Source organism: Sus scrofa, chromosome 17 (assembly GCF_000003025.6).
Source record: "Sus scrofa isolate TJ Tabasco breed Duroc chromosome 17, Sscrofa11.1, whole genome shotgun sequence".
Taxonomy (NCBI): domain Eukaryota; kingdom Metazoa; phylum Chordata; class Mammalia; order Artiodactyla; family Suidae; genus Sus; species Sus scrofa.
In genome coordinates this window covers 10,541,500-10,566,210 of record NC_010459.5, presented here as the reverse complement: position 1 = coordinate 10,566,210, position 24,711 = coordinate 10,541,500, and positions in this window count along the sequence as shown.

Genomic DNA, 24,711 nt, shown 5'->3' with positions numbered 1-24,711 from the left:
CTTCTGAGCACGGGAGGTGGACTGCCCTGCCTTCCCTGCCCCTCCAACCTGCTCTGAGGGAGGAAGCAAGAGAGGCGGATGCCAAGCCTCTTGGCCTCCAGGGTTTGGGCATCACTGAGTTGGTAACACTCCCACCCCACACGGCACAGTGACATCTTTCCTCTGGTCTCTGTCCCTGTCTCCTCCTGGCTCTGGCGTGGCACCCGCCCTGCTCACATTCTAGTTCAACTCTAGGGGTTGCCCCTCACAATTTTTTGCGGTTTAAAAAGTGAGCTCCTACGAATTCCTGTAGTGACTCCCACCGATTAAGAACCCAACTAGTATCCATGAGGATGTGGGCTCCATCCCTGGCCTCACTGAGTCGGCTAGTTGCTGAAAACTGTGGTGTAGGCCAGCAGCTGCAGCTCTGCTTCAACCCCTGGCCCTGGAACTTCCATATGCCGCGGTCCGGGCTTAAAAAAAAAAAAAAAAAAAAAAAAAAAAGGAGGGGGGGCTTCCTAGCGTTCCCTGGCAGCTCAATAGGTTAAGGATCTGTTGCCACTGCTGTGGCTCGCAGGTTGCACTTGTGGCACAGGTTCGATCCCTGGCCTGGGACTTTTTGTATGTTGCAGGTACAGCCAAAAAAAAAAAAAAAAAAGGGTGGGGCGAGGTGGGGTGGGGTGGAGGCACTCCTGAAGATGGAAAAATCCGCCTGGCTACAACACTGAGAATGGAAGGGAGGATTCTTGAGCCTCAGAGGCCCCAGGAGACCCATTTAGGAGGGAGAAGTCTGCCCTGGGGACATCCTATTCCGGGAGTTAGCCTCTTCATTTTCTCCGGGCACTTCCCTCTCCCATGTAGATTCCCCAGGGGTGGGGAAGGGGAGGGAACTCTTTAGACCAAAGAATTTCACAGGAAGCTAGAAAGGGAGTTCTTAGAAACCCACAGAGGCCAACTATGTGGGGGTGAGCAAGAGGTAAAAGATTTCTCCTCCAAAGGGTTGGCCGACCAGCGGAGGATGATTTTATTTAGTCTGTGATGACAAGATAAGGGATTAATAGATTTAAGCTGCATTGAGGAACGCTGAGATAACAGCGCACGATAAACCTCCCAACCAGATGGAGCCCCAGACCACTTGGGAGGATCCCCGGGCTCCAGCCTGACCGCCCTCGGAGGCCCAGGCTGTCAGGGCACCCTCAGGTCCAGCCTGTGGTCTTGGAGTGGGTGCAAGTGGACAGAGCAACCTGTAGAGGCCCGGAGGAGAAACACACACAGGGAGGAGGCTCTGTTCTAGCCCCAGGGAGCACGGGCGTCCGCCAAGACCGGCCCTCAAAGGAGATCTGGGGATCTGTCCCTCCAGGACACTGAAAAATTCCCTGGCTCCACAACAGGAATCCAGGAGTTTCCAAAGCTAATTTCTTTCCTTTTCTCTCTCTCTCCTGGTGGTTTTTTTTTTTTTTTTTTTTTTCAGGGCTGCGCCTGCAGCATCTGGAAGTTCCTGGGCTAGAGGTGGAATCAGAGCTGCAGCTGTCGGCCTACACCACAGCTCATGGCAAGGCCGGATCCTTAACCCACTAAGGGAGGCCAGGGATCAAAACCACATCCTCACAGAGAGTATGTCGGGTCCTTAACCCACTGAACCACAGTGGGAACTCCCCCAAGGCAAATTTCTAATGACGTGACGCCATTACCAAAAACTCCATGGTCTTGAGAATCATGGGGCCAGTGGGAAAGGGGAAAGTGGAGAGAGTTCCTTTCTGAAGTTGGGCTGTGCAACCCCCAAATCAGCTCTCTTAGGAGAAGGACTTGATGAGAATGTGGATATGCTCTTGAGAAGCAAGCACAGGGGGCCATGCTTGTTCACTTAGTAATTTCAGGAAACACATTTGGGCCACTTGTGACACTCTGCTGATTCGTGTCTATCTGGAATGGGTCATTTTGGAAAAAGGCTGGTCCCATCCATCTCTCCTGAACCCCACCAAAGAGAGAGAGAGAGAGAGAAAGAGAGAGAGAAAGAAATGAAAAAGGAAAAAAAGAGAGAGGGAGTTCCCTTTATGGTGCAGCGGAAACGAATCTAAGAACCCTGAGGTTGCAGGTTCAATCCCTGACCTTGCTCAGTGGGTTAAGGATCTGGCATTGCTGTGGGGTGTGGTGTAGGTCACAGATGTGGCTTGGATCCCGAGTTGCTGTGACTGTGGTGTAGGCCGACAGCTATAGCTCCCATTAGACCCCTAGCCTGGGAACCGCTGTATGCTGTGGGTACAGCCCTAAAAATAAAAGCAAAAAAAAAAAAAAAAAAAAAAAAGAGAGAGAGAGAGAGAGAAAAGAAAAAGCCAAACAAAGACAGAAAGTGGATTCACAATATGCATTCGGCAGTGGCCAGAATCTCAAGAAGCTGTCAAAGAAAGCAGCTTTATGCAGCTGCTGGGGCCAGAGCAATTCACCAGAATTCTCCCCCCTTCCCCACCAAGGTCCTGGGAGAAAGGAAGCTCTCTGGCTCTTGATGTCCTCTCAACTCACTTGATCAGATTCAGGCCCCCATTTCCCCAACCATATCCCCCACCTGGGTCTCCCTTCTTCATGGCTCTGTTCCCTCCCCCAGGGCATCACCCCCAGCTGGTCCCGTCACTTCTCTGTAGCCCACCCCGCGAGGCCCCCACGCTGAGCTCTGGAACACCAGGGTAATTTGAACCTGCATCTGTGGATAGCTTCGTCTGTGTTTACAGATAGAAGACAAGCTGTAAGAAACAGGATTGGATTTGTTATTTGTAAGTCAAACCAGCTGTGATCTCCCATCTATGGCTGCTTCCTTTGCAAATGCCAAATGTCATTTGTGGTTGAGGTCACTTTTCTTCCCAGAGAGTTGTTTTCTCTCCATGCAGCCGGCTTTCCTCCTGAGCCTCTTCCTCCACCAGCTGCTCCCCAGCAAGGTGTCAGCATGTGGGACCAGCCTGCGTGCACCCCAGGCAGCCTGGCCCCTGAGAAGGGGGATCCAGCCCCTGGAATCACAGTGCCTCTCGAAGCTGCTTGGCTAGAGTAGGGGTGGGTGCTAGGCTGGTCTAGACTGGCTCCTCCCTGGAGACTTCCTTTCTCCTCTATCCTTTAGAAATCATGGAGTTCCCATCGTGGCTCAGTGGTTAACAAATCCCACTAGGAACCATGAGGTTTCGGGTTCGATCCCTGGCCTTGCTCAGTGGGTTAAGGATCCGGCATTGCCGTGAGCTGTGGTGTAGGTCGCAGATGAGGCTCGGATCCCTCGTTGCTGTGGCTCTGGCATAGGCCAGTGGCTACAGCTCCGATTACCCCTAGCCTGGGAATCTCCATATGTCTCGGGAAAAAAAAAAAAATAAGAAAGAAAGAAAAGAAATCAACTTGAAGTTCATCTCCATGAGGTTCTGAACTGATAGTCACCTTGAAAAAGAAAAAAAAAAAACAAAAAAAAACCCCCAAAACCACGAAAACTCTTGGCTCAATTTTCTCTTCATCTGAGGCAGCATCAGAGTGACTTCAAGCATTTAAGCATACCTGGATTTCAAACCGGTCATGTTTATTTATTTTTCATTTTTTAAAGTTTTACTGAAGTTTGGTTGATTTACAATGCTGCAATCATTTCTACTGTACAACAAAGTGACTGAGTTATGCGTGTACACACATCCGTTCTCTTTCAGATTCTTTGCCCACATAGATTGTCGCAGAGTACTGAATAGAGTTCCCTGTGCTCTACGGCAGGTCCCCATTGCTAGTCATTCCATGTACCTCAATGTGCATATGCCAATCCCAAGTCCCCAGTCCCCCACCTGTCCCCTTTGGTGACCAGAAATTTTTCAAAGTTTGTCTTTAGTTCTGCAGATACAGTCATTTGTATCTTTTTTTTTTTTTTTTTTTTTTTTTTTGCCTTTTCTAGGGCTGCACCCAGGCTAGGGGTCGAATCAGAGTTACAGCTGCTGACCTATCCCAGGACCACAGCAACGCAGGATCCGAGCCGTGTCTGCAACCTACACCACAGCTCATGGCAATGCTGGATCCTCAACCCACTGAGCAAGGCCAGGGATCAAACCCGCAACCTCATGGTTCTTAGTTGGATTCGTTAACCACTGAGCCACGATGGGGACTCGTGTACCCTTTTTAAGATTCCACAAATGGGAGTTCCCATCGTGGCACAATGATCCCTGGCCTTGCTCAGTGGGTTGAGGATCCGGCATTGCCGTGAGCTGTGGTGTAGGTTGCAGACGCGGCTCGGATCCCGCGTTGCTGTGGCTCTGGCGTAGGCCGGTGGCTACAGCTCCGACTCAACCCCTAGCCTGGGAACCTCCATATGCCATAGAAGCGGCCCAAGAAATAGCAAAAAGACAAAAAAAAAAAAAAAAAAAAAAAGATTCCACATATGACTGCATTTGCAACAACATGGATGGACCTAGAAATTATCACACTAAGTGAAGTTAGACAGTGGAAGACAAACATCATACGATATCACTTATATGTGGAATCGAATTGGTAATATTTAAATAGTCATATGAAAAAAAACTTTGGGTGTTTAAGTCAGTCAGTATCTGTCTTTTCCCCCATTTGAATGGATGTCCTTGGGAACTGGGATCAGGTCATGTTATCTAGGAAGTTCCACATGGAAATTTCCATTCAGCAAGTAGTAGTGGGACACCTACCATGTACTCAGTTTCTGTCCTAAAAGAGCACATGACCTACTTAGATGAGGGTAGAAGCAAAGTATGTAGTCCATGTAATAGTTATATTTTCTTGAACTATTAGCCAAGGGCTGGTTGAAGCTTACAGGCAGGCAAGGCAATGGGAGTTTGGTGCAGGGAGTCACAGTAGGCTGGGGTGGATTGGGAAGGCTTCGTGGAAGAAGCAGCACTTGAACTAAGGTCCAAAGGAGTGGCCCGATGTTGATAATGAAAGGATGTGGAGTGTGTGTGTGTGTGTGTGTGTGTGTGTGTGTAGGGGGATGTTGGTAAAAGTTCAACAATTAGCCCCCCACAACAAAGATCTAATTTATAGTGTTGGCCAATTTCCCTGGTGTAAATATATCCCACCATGGCGAATTCCATGGTCAGTTTCAAGGCGGTCATGTGAATTCACTAAGTCACTGAACAAGGAGTCAGGAAGGGGTATGTAGCAGCACACTATTCAGTGGCATTTTTGCCACCAAGAAAAAAATAGCAAGAAGTCACAATATGAAAAAAATGCAATAAAAAATTAAGAAGGGATGAATTTTGAGCATTTATTACCTCCGCTTTTTTTTCTTTTTCGACCACACCCTTGGCTTATGGAAGTTCCCAGGCCAGGGGTCAAACCCCTGCCTCTACAGCGACCCAAGCCACTACAGTTGGATCCTTAACCCACTGCACCATAGTGGGAACTCCTATTACCTCTCCTTTTGATATCACTTACATAACTGTAACTTAATTTTTAAAGATGGTTGACCTTAACAGTGAGATCACAAAATCCCCGTACATTTAGTGGTCAGCTCTTGTGAGCTAGTGTGGGCCAGCTCAGCATGCTGCTGGTACAGAACAGCTAGAAGGGTGGGATAGAGATTTCTGCAGGATGTTTAATATCGTACCTAGTGGAAAGCTTTTTTTTTTGTCTTTTTGCCGTTTCTTGAGCTGCTCCCGCAGCATATGGGGGTTCCCAGGCTAGGGGTCTAATCGGAGATGTAGGCTTATGCCAGAGCCACAGCAACTCGGGATCCCAGCCGTGTCTGCGACCTACACCACAGCTCATGGCAACGCCGGACCCTTAACCCACTGAGTAAGGCCAGGGATCGAACCCATAACCTCATGGTTCCTAGTCAGATTCGTTAACCACTGAGCCACGACGGGAACTCCTAGTGGGAAGCTTTTTATAGCACTAATGATGACTCATCTAGCCTTGATGTTCCTCTGCACATTCTGTTTTCTTCTCAACTGGATCTAATCCTAGAAACTCGGGCTGCTAGGAATCCCAGCTGCCTGGCTCCAGAACACCATCGAAAAATCCTACAAACAGAATTCTTGTTTGCCGTTTGAGACTCCACGAAAGACTGTTACTGAAACATTTTTGGTCAAAAGTCACTTCTTTGAACAAGGTGTGCCTCCCCAGGGAACGAGCCAGAAAATCCTGCTCTGGAGTTCCTGTCGTAGCTCATCGGTAACAAACCCACCTAGTATCCATGAGGATGTGGGTTCGATCCCTGGCCTTGCTCAGTGGGTTAAGGATCTGGCGTTGCCGTGAGCTGTGGTGTAGGTTGCAGACACGGCTTGGATCCCGCATTGCTGTGGCTGTGGTGTAGGCTGGCAGCTGCAGCTCCAATTAGACCCCTAGCCTGGGAACCTCCATATGCCGCAGGCATGGCCCTTTAAAGAAACAAAACCAGGGCCAGTGGTCTCCCAGAAACTGACTTTTCTGCCCTGCCTGCTGCCGCCCAGAAATGCCGCTCCCTCCCACCTGTCTGTGGGCATCGGGCTGTGTTTGTGTTTACAAGGACAAGCTGGAGGCCTGATGCTTGTTTATGTATTAGTTTGGGATTTTTAACAAAATATTTTTATAACAAGAGATTATAAATGAATGGTAATAACCATTTATAACAAGAAGTGGAAGCTACTGGATATTCTTTTAACTTGGCACAAGATTGAATACAGATTTTTTTTTTTTTCTGTTTCTGAAGTGCAGTTAGAGATATTCTGGCTGAAGAAAATGTTTTATATAAATACATGCTTTCATTCAGAAAAAATGAAAGAAACAAAAAAAACAAAACAAAACACAAACTCTTTTTTTTTTTAGGAGGAAAACACATAATTTAATGGCAGATATAAATGTAAAAAATATTAGTCATCATAGTGGATGTAAATGAGCCAAATATCCAAAAAAACTTTAATGGATTTTTAAATATTGACCAAAAATTGTCTAAAGAGTTACCAGCACACCACTGGGGCCATGGCCCGGGCTTGCTACAGCTTCCCAGGGGTTCAGAAATCTCTAAGGAGGGAAAAGAATGGATAGCAGGAGTCTGGGATGTTGGACAAAGAAAAAGATTCAAGAAAGGTAAAGCGGCCAAGGTTTGGGATTTGGATGCCAGACCTTCCTTTATCTTTCACCATTTTTGGGATTCAGAAAACACAGAAACTCTTGCCCCTTTTTCCTTCTGTTCTGGGGCCTGTTCACGGAACAGCTGGAGGAAAGGACCACCACCTTCCACTAAAGATCATCTCTGGAAGCGGGGAAGGGTCCTGGGAGAGGCTGCCTTCACTTCTGTCCAGGAAGGATGCTCTTTAATACAACCTGTGCGCATAGCAGATTTTCTCGCCCAGGGAAGATAACTTCTGGACACCTTTATATGACTGTTAACCTCAGGAATGATGATACCTTAAACAAAAAGAAAAAAAAAAAAAAAGAGCATGAATTGGTTTAGACATTAATCCATGAGTTGTTTCCTTGTCCCAATTTTCATGTCCCAGATCTTTTCCTGGGACAGTATGGGGCACGAATTGAAATGACTTGGAGGGGGTGACCATGGTGTACTTTTAATCCCATTGCTAGAAACTTCCTTTGGAATTCCGAAGGCCTCTCATCTCAAGCTCCTTCGAAGCCCCTTAGAATTGAGGTTCTAGGCACTGGAGGACATTTGCCGTTCAAAACGTTTTTGTTTTCATTTTGTCTTTTTAGGGCCGCATCCATGGAATATGGAGCTGCCCAGGCTAGGAGTGGAAAGGGAGCTGTAGCCACTGGCCTACACCACAACCACAACAACTCCAGATCCGAGCCACATCTGCGACCTACACCACAGCTCATGGCAACGCCAGATCCTTAACTCGCTGAGCGAGGCCAGGATCGAACATGGATTCTAGTAGATTTGTTTCTGCTGAGCCACGACGGGAACTCCAAAAATGTTTTGAGCATTTTATTTCCCCTATCGACATCTTTCATCCAATTGCAATGATGGGAGAAGAATCAACACTGGGTTCTGGAGATACAGAAAGAAATGGAGTGTAGACAAAGCAGAGTCTGGGAAGTGAGTTCTGGGGCAGGTGACAGGACCCCACAAAGAGACTTAGGAGTGGCTGGTGACGCAGAGGAAAACCAGAAGAGACAGATACCTGGAAACAAGCACAGAACATTCACTGTTCTCTTCCAGTTTTATTGAGATAGAATGGACATCAGCTCTCTGTAAGTTTGTAGGAGTGTAGGAGTGCAGTGTAGGAGTTCCCATGTGGCACAGTGGTTAACAAATCTGACTAGGAACCATGAGGTTGCAGGTTCGATCCCTGGCCTTGCTTAGTGGGTTAAGGATCCAGCATTGCCGTGAGCTGTGGTGTAGGTTGCAGATGCGGCTCGGATCCCGCGTTGCTGTGGCTCTGGCGTAGGCCGGTGGCTACAGCTCCGATTCAACCCCTAGCCTGGGAACCTCCATATGCCGCGGAAGCAGCCCAAGAGATAGCAACAACAACAACAGACAAAAAGACAAAAAAAAAAAAAAAAAAAGAAAAAGAAAAAGAAAAAAAAAAGGCTTTTTCTTGTGACGAGAACTATGTATTTATTTATTTAACGGCCACATTGGTGGCATATGGAAATTCCCAGGCCAGGGATTTGAATCCGAGCTGCAGCTGTGACCTACACCATAGCTGGAGCAGTGCCAGATCCTTTAACCCACTGCGCTAGTCCGGGGATTGAATCCCTGTCATCCCAGAGACAACACTGAGTCCTTAACCCCCTGTGCCACAGCGGGAACTCTAATGGGAACTTGTAAGATCTACTCTCTTAGCAATTTTTAACTCTGCCAGACAGCAGAAGCACAGGACAGGTTTAAAGAAAGTGGATATAAATTAATTGTGTCAAATGCTGATGAAAGTTGAAGTATGAGAATTGACCTCTGGGTTGGTAAAGGGGCCTGGTGACCTTGCTTCTCAGTCAGGGCTCTTTGGAGAAGCGGTACCCATAGGATGTATATGTATATATCAAAAGAGATTTATTTTAAGCAACTGCTTCACCTGATTGCCGAGACTGGCAAGTAGCAATCTGCAGGGTGGGCCAGGGGGCTGGAGACTGAGGGAGGAGCTCATGCTGCGGTTCACGTCTGAAGCTTGTCTGCTGGAGAACTGCTTCCTGCTCAGGAAGGCGGATGCGGCCCACCCACGTTAAAGGGGACCGTCGGCTTTGAGTACTCAAAGTCCACAGTTTTGGGGAGTTCTCATTGCGGATCAGTGGGTTATAAACCTGACTAGTGTCCATGAGGATGTGGGTTTGATCCCTGGCCTCGCTCAGTGGGTTAAGGATCTGGTGTTGCCATGACCTGTGGTGCAGGCCAGCAGCTGTAGCACCGATTCGGCCCCTGACCTGGGAACTTCCATATGCCACGGGTGCGGTCCTAAAAAACAAACAAACAGACAAAACGTCCACCATATTAAATGTTAATTTCATCCTGGAGTTCCCGTCATGGCTCAGTGGTTAACGAATCCGACTAGAAACCATGAGGTTGCGGGTTCGATCCCTGACCTTACTCAGTGGGTTAAGGATCCAGCATTGCAGTGAGCTGTGGTGTGGGTTGCAGATACAGCATGGATCTGGCATTGCTGTGGCTGTGGTGTAGGCTCGTGGCAACAGCTCCAGTTCAACCCCCTAGTCTGGGAAGTTCCATGTGCTACAAGTGGGGACCTTAAAAGAAAAAAAAAAAAGTGGAACAATTATAGAGAGTCTTGGATTGTTGAGAACCATTTCCTATTCACTTTTGTAGTCAGTGGAGGGCTTGCCTAGTGCCCTAATTATTATAGACTCTTAAACACTTAAGCAAATATCTAGATTGGTTTTCTTCATTTAATACCTGATTTTAAATGAATCCATGTTATTTATCACCCATGGACTCAGGGGAGTGCTAGAACTGAATTAAATGTATGCAGTTTTCCCCACATAGCTAATTTTTTTTCATTCTAGTTTATCCTCCCCTCACTTAACACAATTCTTTTTTTTTTTTTTTTTTTTTTTTTTTTTTGTCTTTTTGCTATTTCTTTGGGTCGTTCCCATGGCATATGGAGGTTCCCAGGCTAGGGGTCTAATCGGAGCTGTAGCTGCCAGCCTACGCCAGAGCCACAGCAACGCGGGATCCGAGCCGTGTCTGCAACCTACAACACAGCTCGCGGCAACGCCGGATCGTTAACCCACTGAGCAAGGGCAGGGACCGAACCCCCAACCTCATGGTTCCTAGTCAGATTCATTAACCACTGCGCCACGACGGGAACTCCCAATACAATACTTTAATCTTGTAGGAATTGCTTTTTTTTTTTCAGGGACATTCAGGAGATTCTTCTATACTTGTTAAGCTTTCAGTAGAGGTTCAAAATGTGCTAAAGTCATATGAGAAGATGGGAGAAGGGTTGGGAAGAAAGGGTCGGCTGTAGTGTCCAGAATGCTGTCCACTTGCCAAATGCACCCAATGCTCTCAAAGGCGCATTTGAACTGACTTCTTAGTGGCAATGGGAGTTAATGATCCCTAATTTCCTGCAGGCTTGCGGTCCTCCGTCTTTAGAGGTCAGATCCTCAGAGCTCTTCCCTTCGGCTTGTTCCCCTCTTCAAATGCCCTCCTTCACCGGGCTAGTCTCCTCCACACAGATGCTGTCTGTGTGCAGATTCCTGTATCCAAGCTGGACATCTCTTTGGACCTTCAGATCCATACGTGGTTCAGATGCCTCCTTGGTTTTCCTCTAGAGGTCTCCAGAGTACCTCAAATACACGCCTCAGAACTGGCCTGTAGACCAAGCCACAGTGATCAATCCCTTCATCTTGCAATGATGATGCACTCCTGTTACAGTGACGTTAGCTGCTGTTAGCCCGGGGGGCACCTCCGGAAAGAGGCTTTATGTATCTGTGAATAGCTAGCTCTGACCTAGTGTTTGGCAAGGGGAGATGATAGATAGATAAATAATAAGCAATGAGTTCTCTTCCATCAGTGAAAGACCTTGTGATTTTTCAAAGTTTCGACTTCAATAAAGAGGGTATAGGAGGGCCCATTGTGACTCAGCAGTAATGAGCCCATCTGGTATCCATGAGGATGCAGGTTCAATCCCTGGCCTCACTCAGGAGGTTAAGGATCCAGTGTTGCCATGAGCTCTGGTGTAGGTTGCAGATGCAGCTCAGATCTGGCATGGCTGTGGCTGTGATGTAGGCTGGAAGCTGCAGTTCTGATCTGTCCCCTAGCCCAGGAAGTCCCTCAGGCATGGCCCTAAAAAGACCAAAAAAAAAAAAAAAAAAAAAAAAAAAGAGTGTATGTACTACTTGGTTTCTGGCCTCACTCCTGCACCAAAACTGTGGCTATCAAAGTCACCACCCTGGCTCTGTGATACATGGACATATCTCCAGTCTCACCTTGTGTGTCCTCTTGTCATGTAACATGATTTATCCTGCCTCTTGGGTTTCATGTGCTGTGTGCTGCTGCTCTGTCTGTCATTGGAGACTCCTTTTAAAAAATGTAATTTTTTTTTTTTTTTAGGGCCACACCTGCGGCATATGGAAGTTCCTGGGCTAGGGGTGGAATCTGAGCTGCAGCTGCCAGCCGATGCCACAGTCACATAGGATCTAAGCCGCATCTGTGACCTATGCCGCAGCTTATGGCAATGCTGGATCCTTAACCCACTGAACGAGGCCGGGTATCAAATCTTCATCCTCATAGAGATAATGTCAGGTCCTTAACTCACAGTCACAACAGGAACTCCTGACCTCAGAGGATTTTTGCTGAGGGTACAAAGACGGAAAGAGGACTCAGGGGAGGCTGACTCAAGTTTGGTCAAGGAGAGACTCTCCATCCCTTAAATATACATGTTTATTTATATATATTTATTTATAAATATAGGATATATTATATACAAATATATAATATTTATTTATAAATATACGATCTGTATATTTCTATGTAAATATGTAATATATAAAAATATATATGTGCTAATTGACTGATCACACACATATTTAAAATTCAGTTAAGGTTAAGGATGGAGGTGACCCCAGGGTATGAGGAAACTCTGCAGCAGCAGCGTGAGGTCTGCACGAGGGAGTTAGAAAGGACTTCAGAGAGGAGGTGATGGAAGCTTGAGCTGATGTTTCAGGAGAGAGTTGGTCCTGTGCAGCAAGGAAGGGTGCCTTTCCGGAGGGAGGAGAGAGGGTTTGCTGGAATGGAGTAGGGTTAGGGGTTGTGGTGGAGGGAGAAGAGGCTGGGAAGTGAGTTAGGACATATCAAGAGAGGGCACATATGCCCCAAAGAGATGGGAGTGCTGGGCAGGAGTCTTGGAACAAATGGCATCTCTAATCTCCATCACCTGGGGCTCCATCGTTGGACATGCAAACTCTGGGCCCCACTTCAGACCTGTTCTTCCAGAATCTACACCTTGACAGGATCCCAGGGGCAGCTTCTTCCTCTCTCTTTTTTCTCTGTAGGGCTGCAGTGGGGGATATGGAAGTTCCCAAAGCTAGGGATCAATTTGGAGCTGTAGTTGCTGGCCTGCACCACCACCACAGCAATGCGGGATCCAAGCCAAGTCTACGACCTATGCAGCAGCTTGCAGCAATGGCAGATCCTTAACCCACTGAGACAGGCTAGGCATCGAACCTGCAGCCTCATGGTTACTACTGGGATTCATTAACCTGCTGAGCCACAACAGGAACTCCCTGAGGGGCTTCTTAAACACCTCAAAGTTGGAGAAGTTCTTCTGTAGAGTTCTGTGCTGTGGATTCCAGTGGTCAGCTTTGCATTTTAAAAGTCTTTTTTGATGCTGATTCAGTTTTCCCAGTGAAAAAATTTCCAGTCTTTTGTCTGCGAGTACAGGCCTGGCAGTCATTGTCCAGAAGTAGGTGGGGGTGGCTACTGTGAGTCTGAAGGTCAGTATTTGGATTTTTAATTTAGTCCGTTTTTATCAACATGCCTCATCCCTCTCATTTGAGGGTTATTTTGCTCAATCTGGACCCTCTCTTCAGAATGAAGTTTTTTGGGGAGGTGTCATTTTTTATTGCTGAGTAATATTCCATTGTACAGATATACTAAAATTTGTTTCCCAATTCGCCTGGTGATGGCCATGTGTGTTTTTTCAGATTTTGATTATTATGAATAAAGCTGTTATGAACATCTATGTATAATATGTACATGAAATATGCTTTATTTTTCTCAGGTAAATATCTAGGAATAGAATTGCTGCATTATATGGTAAGTGTAGGCTTGTATGTTCATCTTTTAAAGAACTATCAAACGGTTTCCTAAAGTGTCTTTACTGTTACCACGTTTTCTTTCCTTTGGCTTTCAGCAGTTGACAGTGATGTGCTTTGGTGTGGCTTCATTTGTATATATCCTGCTTAATGTTATCAAGATTCTTGCATTTATAAGTTAATGATTTTTTTTCCTAATCCGGAGAACTTGGTCATCGCTTCTTTAATTTTTTTGGATGTTTTCTCTTTCAGGGACTCCCATTACACATATGTTGAACTGTTATTTTCCCCATCTATTTTGTAAATTTTTTTCTTTTGCATTTTATGTCTATTATTTGGACTGGAGAATTTCTAGTGATGTGCAAGTTCACTGATGACTCCTCCATCTTCATTTTACTGTTGAACTTATCCAGTAAATTTTTTGTTGCATTTATTGTACTTTTTCTCTCTAGAATTTCTAATTGTTCCCATTCTCTGTTTAAATTCTCTATTTGTTCACTCATTAGAACTATATTTTCCTTAAGTTGTTAGTACTCATTTTCCTTTATTATTTTAAACACATTTATAAAAGTGATTTGAAATCTTTGTCTGTAAAATTCAACATCTTGGGCTACTCATAGTCAGTTTCTTTCTTTCTTTTTTTTTTCTTCTTAGGGCCGCACATTTGGTATGTGGAAGTTCCCAGGCTAGGGGCTTGAATCTGAGCTGCAGTTGCCAGCCTACACCACAGCCACAACACTGGATCTGAGCTGAAACTGTGAATTAGTTGCAGCTTACAGCCACGCTGGGTTCTTAACCCACTGAGCAAGGCCAGGGATTGAACCTGCATCTTCCTGGACACTGCGTTGGGTTCCCAACCTACTGAGCCGAAAAGGGAACTCCCCCATAGTTGATTTTGATTGCCTGCCTTTCTTTCCCATTTCTTTGCATATCTAGTCATTCTTGGGTTGAAAACTGAGTAGGGTGGATAAAATGTCATCATTCTAGATTCAGCCATCTTCTGAGAGTTTCCTTGTTGGTGTGTTCCAGAAGGCAGTTGATTGTCTTCAAATTGCACACTCTGCATCCTCTGTATTGGCAGTATCTGATATGTCTGTTTGTTACTTCCAGTTTCTAGTTGCTCTGTATTTTTAACCGGTGGAGGGGGGTGGTTTCCCAGGCTCCTTGCCTTCCTTCCCCACACATGCGCCGTTTTGTGGTCATCCAGGGGGGTGTGGCATAGTTTGTGTCGTATGGTCTCACACTTTCTGCAGTTCTCTTGCTCCCAGGATTTTAACTCTAAATTTCCACTGCTCTGCCATCCCTAAACTAATTCCCATGACACTTTGAGTTGGTAAGATTCTTTTTTTTTTTTTTTTTTAAATTTCCATAGCCATGAGGGTTGGAGAGTACTATGCGGCAAAAACAAAACACAAAACCAAAAAACTCCAAAATCAAAACCCCAAACCATAAACTTGTAGTTCTTATTTGGGGCAAGTAGTCTTTCAAGAGTAAGCTCTTCTTGGAGTTGCCGCTCTGGCACAACAGGATAGGACAGTGTCTCTGCAGCTCCAGGGCGCAGGTTTGATTGATCCCTGGCTCGGCGCAGTGGGTTAAAGGACCCGGTGTTGCCGCAGCTGTGGCTCAGATCTGATCCCTGGCTCAGGAACTTCATATGTCACAAAGTGGCCACAAAGAAAAAAGGAAAGAAAGAAAGAGTAAGCACTTCTTTGACTCGTGTTTACTAGTTACATCAAATAGTCACTTATTTCAAAAAATAATTTGTTCACATTTTATTATTATTATCTAGGAAAAGATTTACCAGCTACCTTATTCCATCATTAGTGGAGCTTTCGAGTGTTCCTGGGGATAGCTTTTGTGCATAGAAAGATTATTGGCAAGATGTTAACATTAATATTTGGTTTATTAAAATTGCAAATTGAAAACCTAGATTTTCCTTAATCTTTTAAGTTCCAGCTACAAATCTTATTATTCTATTTATAAAATTAGTGACGTGCAAAAATTTAAAATTTTCCTTTGATTAAAGTTTAATGAATGCACAGTGAATAGAACATATCCTCTTAAACAATTGGTCCCGTTTACAGCTCAGTTAATTAAATTCCTTCGGTCATTAAAGCTGTATTTATACGTTTAACATAGTTGATTTTCTTTTCAACACTTCAAATGCCTCTAACAAGCACTGCATTCCCCCGTACTGAACAAGTATATTAAGTCTGATAGAACAAACTGATAAATAGAGCAAATCTTTAAAAACATTCCCATGCTGTTTAAAAACTCGGTTGAAGTCGCCATACCTTTCAACTTACAACTGTAAATCAATTACGCACTTGCATGTTGTAAAACAGAATCACAACTCTCATCTGTTAGATTCTCTCTATGCCAAAACACTTAAGTTCTACAAATAAATACCAAACATACACAGATTTTTCCAATGATTACTAAAATTTTTTTTTTTTTTTTTTTTTTTTTGCTTTTTAGGGCTGCACCTGCAGCATATGGAGGTTCCCGGGCTAGGGGTCGAATTGGAGCTGCAGCCGCCGGCCTACGCCACAACCACAGCAACTCGGGATCCAAGACGCATCTGTGACCTCCACTGCAGCTTGTAACAATGGCGGATCCCTTAACCCACTGAGCCAGGCCAGGGATGGAACCCACAACTTCACACAGACAATGTTGGGTCCTTAAACTGCTGAGCCACAGCAGGAATGCCTAGAACCTGTTTTTGAATATAACACATTATTGTGAATGTAAGTATTTGATTTCTTTATTCATCTTTGTGTTTGGTTCTAACCTTCTTAGGGTTAAAAAGATATCTATGAGCTAAAAACTTTTACCGATAAGCATTATTATCCCAATCACATTGGGAGAGAGAGATTCCAGCAGAATAAAGTTGTTTATGGATCAGAGATCTTTTGCCAGACACTAGATCTGATTCTCCTGGAGCGGCTCAGCCGCACATTCTCAGTTTTTAATGGTCTCCAAAGAGCAAGGACTCTGAATGCACATCCTGGGGAAGGGATTGATCTTTTGGGAGTTTAGGAGATACCATTACTTAACCCTACTGCCTGATATGAAGGCTGCAGCTTCCACCCAGTTTACCTCGTAATATGGTTCCACCCAGTCATTCTATTTCCTGCCCCCATTCTATCTGGATTCCGTTTTATCTTTTTTTTTTTCTTTTTTTCTTTTTTTTTTTTTTTTTTGGCTTTTTAGGGCTGTACCCACGGCATATGGAAGTTGCCAGGCCAGGGATTGAATCAGAGCTGCGGTTGCCTGCCTACATCACAGCCACAGCAATGTGGGATCCGAGCCAAGTTTGCGACCTACACCACAGCTCGTGGCAACACCTGATTCTCACTTAACCCACTGAGCGGGGCCAGGATCCTCATGGATACTAGTCAGGTTAGTTACTCCTGAGCCACAGCAGGAACTCCAACTCTGGATTCTTTATAGATCCTTTCTGTCGGTCCTGGCCACCTTTTGACAGCTTTTTACTGACACCCTGTTGAGTTCATACACTTCCTGTTGGCTGGAAACTCCCAGGACTGAAGTCATTCTCAGTAGAGAATATTACAGAAACATCCATAACCCAGCTGCATCGAATCTGAACATGTTGTGGTGTTTAGCTCAGGTTTTAAAAAGCATTATAAGAGTTCCCATTGTGGCTCAGCATGTTAAGGACCGAACGTTGTCTCTGTGAGGATGCGGGTTCCATCCTTGGCCTCGCTCAGAGGGTTAAGGATCTGTCATTGCTGCAAGCTGCAGTATCCGTCATAAATGCAGCTTGAATCTTGAATCCTGCGTTACTGTGGCTGTGGTGTAAGCTGCAGCTGAAGCTCTGATTTGACCCCCTAGCCTGGGAACTTCCATATGCTGGTGTGGCCCTAAAAATAAAGTAAAATAAAATAAAATGGTAAAGTAAAATACATTTCTGATGCAGCTGAAGCCCCCTGACTTCACTTTCTCCTTCCCCAAAGGAACACTCTCCTGAATTTTGTGTTGATGATTTTTTCCAAGCAACTTTTGATTCTATCAATAGCATGAATGTGCCAATAAAATGTATTGTTTTGCATGTTCTCAAATTTTATGTAAATATTATTTTGTGGTATCGTTCTGCAACTTTCTTTTTAGTTAGTTACCACTATGTTTTCGAGAATTGCTAATGCTGATGTGCGTAGCTTCAGTTAATCTAATTGCTGTATAGCAGGAATTAATTCAACATGTGTATTATAATTTGTTTTTCTATTTGTTTAGTTGATGGAAATTTATTTTGTTCCCAATATTTTGCTCTTATAAACATTGTTGCAATTAGTACTTTTGTATTCTCTGTGTGTACACACCTGTGTGAGTTTCCTTAGAATATATATTTATAGTGGAATTTCTGGGTTGAAGCCTTACATTCTTTTTTTTTTTTTTTTTGTCTTTTTGCTATTTCTTGGGCCACTCCCATGGCATATGGAGTTCCCAGGCTAGGGGTCGAATCGGAGCTGTAGCTGCCAGCCTACGCCAGAGCCACAGCAACACGGGATCCAAGCCGTGTCTGCAACCTACACCACAGCTCACGACAATGCTGGATCGTTAATCCACTGAGCAAGGGCAGGGACCGAACCCACAACCTCATGGTTCCTAGTCGGATTCGTTAACCACTGCGCCACGATGGGAACTCCACATTCTTAATTATTTTGTTCTCTAACCACATATGGGAATTCCCCTTGCTCCCTTATGCGTTTTTTTTTTTTTTTTTTTTTTTTTTTTTTTTTGTCTTTTTGAGGCCATACCCCAGCATATAGAAGTTCCCAAGCTAGGGGTCTAATGGATCTGCATCTGCCAGCCTACATCACAGTCACAGCAACTCGAGATCTGAGCCGCATTTGAGACCTCCACCACAGCTCACAGCAATGCTGGATCCTTAACCCACTGAGCAAGACCAGGGATTGAACCCCAGTCCTTATGGTTGCTAGTCTGGTTCATTACCACTGAGCCACAATGGGAACTCTGGCACTAGTGATTCTTTTTTTTTTTTTTTTTTTGTCTTTTTGCCATTTCTTGGGCCGCTCCTGCGGCATATGGAGGTTTCCAGGCTGGGGTCTAATTGGAGCTGTAGCCACCAGCTTATGCCAGAGCCACAGCAATGCGGGATCCGAGCCTCGTCTGCAACCTACACCATAGCTCACGGCAACGCGGGATCGTTAACCCACTGAGCAAGGCCAGGGATCGAACCCGCAACCTCATGGTTCCTAGTGGGATTTGTTAACCACTGAGCCGTGACGGGAACTCCGGGCACTAGTGATACTTAAATCTCCCGTCTTCCCTCTGGATTTGCTTTTCTTTTTGTTGAATCACATCATTTGTAGTTCTTTCAGTGAAGGGCTGTTAAATATCTTAAACACTTTTCGCAGGTCTGAAATGTTCTATGGACCATCCCGCTTGAATTATGGTTTAGCTGGCTATAATCCTCTGCTGACAATCATCTTCCCTTAGGGTTTTAAAGACATCACTGCATTGTCCCCTGCCTTCCAGCAGTGAGCTTGGCTCCTGTCCCTTGTCCTGGATAGAGCACTTACAGTGCCCCTTATCTATAAAGGAGCTGAATTCTGGAATCATCTGCTTGGTTCTGGATGTAAGCCCTGTAGGCTCGAAGCTTCAACTTTACCTCTCCCATTGTAGTTCTCTTTGGCCTCTGATCTGTGGTGGTGCTTATCGTATTTTTGAATCAGTTATAGTTTTCTAGTATTTTATTTTATGTTTTATCTGTCATTGACAAAGGGGTGTGTCAAAACAGGACCTGTGATAGAACCATCTTGTCCAGAAATCAACAAGTTTGTTCAGATGGAATGTTAGGCATTTATTTATAGTTTTGTGGCAGTTGTAATTTTGATCCTTTCCTTCGTGGGATATAGGAAAGAGAGTGATTTTTGTCCCACATGTTTGTAATTACACATCTTCCTTTCTACTTAGTTCTGCTTGGTTTTCCTGTGGATTTTGTAGGTAAAAGGTAAAATAATTTGCAAACCATTTATCTTTGTTTACACATGATTTATATAATTTCCTTTTCTTATTTTATGACATGGGTTAGAACTTTCATGTTAATTAACAGTAGTGAGAGCTAAAATTCGTGCCTTGTCTCTGAATTTAAAGAAGGTTTCTCTAATGTCTCATCATCAAACATGTTAGGGGAACTTGATCCAAAATAAACACTCTTGATTAGGTTAAGGGAGTGGCCTTTTATTTCAAGTTTACTGTCTTTAAAACAAATCAGAAACAACTGTAAAACTCTTTTAAATACCTCCTAGTTTCCCTCAAGATATTCATATGTTTTGACTTATTATTGTGCTAATATATATTGATTTCATAAGATTGAATCATCCTGCACTCCTGGAATAAGCCTTATTTGGTCATGGAGTATTATTCTTTTAATATAGTGCTGGATTCCATTACTAATATTTTAGTTAGAGTTTTCGATTAAAATAACAACTGAGATTAGCTTGTAGTTTTCTTTTTTGTGCATTCCTGGGTTTTGATCTGAGAGCTGTGCAGACTTTGTAAAGTCAACTGGGAATCTTTCCATCTTTTCATATGCTCTGAGAAAGTTTAAATAGCATGGGAGTTATCTGTTCCTTGAAAGTTTGAGAGAATTCATCTGTGCAGCCATCAGATTGCTGTTGCTAACTTATTATTTTTACATTAGGTATCCTCTTTTTCACAAGAGATTTTTAATATTTGCAATCAGTTATTTAACCAGACTTGCACCAGTAACGCTGCAGGCTCAGCAGTGCATGCTTCTCCCTTTGCCTAACGGAGCCGCTCCTCTCATCATTATACTACAACGCTTCCATTCTTTTTGGCTTTTCTTTTTAGGGCTGTACTTGCAGCATATGGAAGATCCTGGGCTAGGGATCAAATTGGAGCTGCAGCTGCCAGCCTATATGACAGGCCATAGCAACGCCAGATCCGAGCTGAGTTTGTGACGTACACCAGAGCTCACGGCAGTGCCGGATCCTTAACCCACTGAGCGAGGCCAGGGATCAAACCTGCATCCTCACAGATACTAGTCAGGTTCATTACCACTGAGCCACAATGGGAACTCCATAACTCTTCCATTCTTAAGTTCACACCTAACCTCATTATATTTTAAGACTCTTCAAAGAAGTGTGTGTGTGTGTGTGTGTGTGTGTGTGTGTGTTGATCATGTGATCGTATCTCTCCTTCATACATGAAATACCATTTTCCTGAAAGTCCTTCTTGGGCTACCACCTCTTCTTCTCAAGACAATGTAAAACTTTTCATCTGACACTTGCATCAGTATAGAGCTCTAAAAACAGCTTCATCTTGTTCCCTTTGAAGATAACCTGTCTTTAAAAAATATGTATTATTTCTGCCATTTGCAGCAACGTGGATGGACCTAGAGATAATCATACGAAGTGAAGTAAGTCAAACAGAGAAAGACAAATATCATATGAGATCACTCATATGTGGACTCTAACAAAAAAATGATACGAAAGAACTTACAAAACAGAAACAGATGCAAAGATTTTGAAACCAAATGCATGGTTACCAAAGGGGAAATGTGGGGTGGGAAGGATGAATTATGGGGTTGGGACTGACACATACACACCACCGTATATAAAATATATAGGTAACAAGGGGCTACTGCACAGCACAGGGTAATCTACTCAACACTGTGTAATAACCTAGATGGGAAAAGAATCTGAAGAGGAACGGGTATATGTGTACGTATAACTGATCTACTTTGCTGTACACCCGAAACTGACACATCTCTTGAAGGCAATTACATGTATTATACATATATAATTTCTGAATATTTAGAGAATTTTTATCTGTATCTGATAATTTAAAATTTTTAAGAAATGCTTATATTTGGGTCATTGCTTATTGTTTTTTTGCCTGCAACATAGCTTACTTCTTCAGTTTGCATTCCCATATCTTTTGTTTAAATGGATTTTTTTTTTGTTTTTGGTCTTTTCTAGGGCCGCACCTGCAGCATATGGAAGTTCCCAGGCTAGGGGTCTAATTGGAGCTGTTGCCGCTGGCCTACACCACAGCCACAGCCATGCCAGATCCTTAACCCACTGAGTGAGGCCAGGGATCATACCCACAACCTCAGGGTTCCTAGCCAGAATCATTAACCACTGCGCCATGACGGGAACTCCCTGTTTAAATGGATTTTTAATGTATTTTAACTACAAGTATTTTACATACATAGAGAGCTGTTGCTTTAGTTCCAGTTCTCATTTTTCATGAGGGATAATCCTTAGGCTTGATTATTGATTTGAATTACTGACAGTTGAGGGGGGCTTATTCTGCAATAGACTTAGGTAATGCACATAATTTTTCTCGTAACTGTCTTCTATTAAGTTTTTTCCTCTGTACCCTGGTTTGATTTACTAACTACTTTCAGTTTCTTTACAGTTCTTTCTTAGCTCAACCACATTTCTCTTCACCTCATCGTGCTACCCTTTCATCTTTTCATATTTTATTCTTTAGAATCCTTGCCTTGGAGTTCCCGTTGTGGCTTAGAATGTTAAGAACCCGATACAGTGTCCATGAGGATGTCGGTTGGATCCCTGGCCTCACTCAGTGGGTTAAGGGTCCGATGTTGCCGTGAGCTGTGGTTGAGGTCAAAGGAGGGACTTGCTTCTGGTGATGCTGCAGCTGCAGCTCTGATTCAACCTCTGGCCCAGGAACTTCATATGCTGCAGGTGTGGCTGTAAAAAGAAAAAAAAAAAAAAAAAAACAACAACAGCAAAAAAACAAGAAGAAGAAAAAAATCCTTGTCTCTGCTTTTGCATTCTTTTGAGAATAACAAAATATCTTATAAATTAGCCTCCCAAATCTTGCATTAAATTATCTTCAGAAGTATGTTCCATCCCCGAATCTTGGGATTGAGTTGCCTTTCCGCTCATTCTGCTGGGTCTTTCCAAGGCTTCAGTTGGTTTATTTCCTTTACTCTGGAATCTCTAGGAACAATAGCCATGTTGATGCAGAGCTTGCCAAAAGATTCCGAGACACAGCCTCCCACACTCACTGCATTCCCTCTTCAGGTCCGGTGATGGGTTCCGTTCTCAGCAAGGGTGGGGCGTGGGTGCAGTTTAAACGTCCACTGTTTCCCCCTCTTGCTGCCCCACTTCTTTTTGGAACTGCCCATCCCTCTTCTTGGGGCTTCTTCCCTCTACTTCATCCCTCCTCCATCCACGGCGCCGGGTGTATACCACAGTACCCCACCTCCAGACCGCTCTGAGGGCACCTGGTAGGGACCCGGCCATTCATTCTTTCCTCAGAGGCTTGAAATTATTCAAAGGATGAGGGGAGATCTGTTTCTCTCCGGTTCACTGAAGCTGTAAAAGGCAACATTTAGGAATCTGTTCTCTGTCATGTTTCCTATCATGAGGACTGGAGACGTGGGGAAAGCTGCCCCTGAGAGAAGGAGAGATGAAGAAAGCAGATAAACAGGGGGCAAGAGAAATGAGAAGGGACTTGTACGGGGACGGAGGGACTCAAGGAACTCTGCTGTGTTGTTACTGGAATTTGGAAGGATCAGCATAAACTTACAGAGAATATATACAACATCCTGCTAGATAGACATTTTGTGTGTGTGTGTGTGTGTGTGTGTGTGTGTGTGTGTGTGTGTGCTTTTTAGGGCTGCACCTGTGGCATCTGAAGGTTCCCAGGCTAGGGGTCCAACTGGAGCTACAGCACAGTCTACACCACAGTCACAGCAACACAGGATCCTAGCCGCATCTGCGACCTACACCACAGCTCATGGCAATGCCAGATCCTTAGCCCACTGAGGGAGGCCAGGGATCAAACCCCCATTCCTCATGGATACTAGTTGGATTCGTAACCTGCTGAGCCACAGTGGGAACTCCTAGATATACAGGTAATTATCTATATGTATATAAATGCATCTCCTTGGAAAAATGAATAAATTTAAGCGAGGCAAGGAAAGTGCAAAATTAGCCTCAGAGTTAAGAGGGTTAAGGGGACCTGTGACAAAAACACAGGAGCCAGCTTGATGGTTTCCAACAAACCAGATTTAGGGCAACCTGAGCTACAATGAATAATGAGAATATTGGATTAAAATCTTTTGAATAGAAAAGAAAGTCCACGGAGTTCCCTAGTGACACAGTGGATTAAGGATCTGGCACGGTCACTGATTTAGTGCAGGTTCGATCCCTGGTCTGGGAACTTTTGCCCACCCTGGCGTGGCCAAAAAAAAGAAAATCCAAGTCCATGCTAGTATAGGAAAACAAACAAAAATCAAAAACAAAAACGAGAGGATGGAGTTCCCGTTATGGCTCAGTGATTAACAAATCTGACTGGCATCCATGAGGATGCAGGTTCAATCCCTAGCCTTGCTCAGTGGGTTAAGGATCCAGCGTTGCCAAGAGCTATGGTGTAGGTTGCAGATGTGACTCAGATCCTGCATTGCTGTGGCTGTGGTCAGCAAGTACAGCTCTGATTCGACCTCTAGCCTGGGAACCTCCATATGCTGCGAGTGCAGCCCTAAAAAGCAAAAGCAAAAGCAAAAGCAAAACCAAAAAACCCACCCCGAAATAGAGGAGAAAGGACAGCTCCTCTGACAGCTCCTATTATCAGCAGAGTGTCAACTGATAATAGCATTTAGTAAACATCCTAAAGGTGGCTGACACGGTGAGGAAATGGTCAATGAATCCTAAGGCTGGTGGGAGGAAGACTGATGTGAGAGTTGGAACGTGAATGCAGGGTCTTCCAACAAAATGCTCATCATGGACAAAGGGGAATATGGCGATTTTTTTTTTTTTTTTGTCTTTTTGCCTTTTCTAGGGCCGCTCCTGCGGCATATGGAGGTTCCCAGGCTAGGGGTGGAATCAGAGCTGTAGCCACCGGCCTACGCCAGAGCCACAGCAACGCGGGATCCGAGCCGCGTCTGCAACCTACACCACAGCTCACGGCAACGCCGGATCGTTAACCCACTGAGCAAGGGCAGGGACCGAACCCGCAACCTCATGGTTCCTAGTCGGATTCGTTAACCACTGCGCCACGACGGGAACTCCAAGATCTGTGTCTTAAGATCAAGTCTGTGGCTCCTTCCCGAGAGAAAGCTTGTGCGTGTGCCCAGGTTTAAACACGCATGCGGAGGCGTTGGTCTGGGCAAGGCTGGCCAAGGCCACCATTGTTGTCATTTCTTCCGAGAAAGACCAGGCGCTAGGGAGGGAGCCGAGGGGTGAGCTCTGTGTCATCGCTGAAGCACTCAGGTGACTTTATTGTTGTCAAATAGTTCAATCATTGCAAAAGTGTATAGATTTCTCTAAGGCCCTAATGTATTTGTTTCTTTTCTTTTCTTTTCTTTTTTTTTGGCCGCCATGCATAAATTTCCAGGCCATGGATGGAACCTGTGCCACAGCAGTGGCAGTGCCATATCCTTCACTGCTAGGCTGCCAGAGAGCTCCCCTAAGGCCCTGTTTTACAAGAAAGTAAATGCAAATTTTTGTTAAAGTAGGAGTGGCATTTTTCTGAGCCCGGATTGTATTATAAGAGCCACCCTGCTACCTGTAT